The sequence below is a fragment of the Sinocyclocheilus rhinocerous genome, unplaced genomic scaffold, assembly GCF_001515625.1.
Source record: "Sinocyclocheilus rhinocerous isolate Xijiao unplaced genomic scaffold, SAMN03320098_v1.1 scaffold1902, whole genome shotgun sequence".
In the NCBI taxonomy this organism is placed as follows: Eukaryota; Metazoa; Chordata; class Actinopteri; order Cypriniformes; family Cyprinidae; genus Sinocyclocheilus; species Sinocyclocheilus rhinocerous.
The window spans coordinates 278,835-279,083 of NW_015665924.1; positions in this window are offsets into that span (position 1 = coordinate 278,835).

Here is a 249-nt window from a genome sequence, read left to right on the forward strand (position 1 = left end):
CTATTCTTAAGAGCATTTCTGAGAAGTTTTATACATACGGGCCCTGGTTTTTACTCTTTAAAACTCCTTATTTACATTTTTTTTTTTTTACTTTTATTTCTTTAGTGCTTCTGTGGCTCAGTGGTAGAGCATTGCGTTAGCAGTGCAAAAGGTCGTGTGTTCGATTCCCAGGGAACACACATACTGCTAAACAATGTATAGCCTGAATGCGCACTGTAAGTCGCTTTGGATAAAAGTGTCTGCTAAATG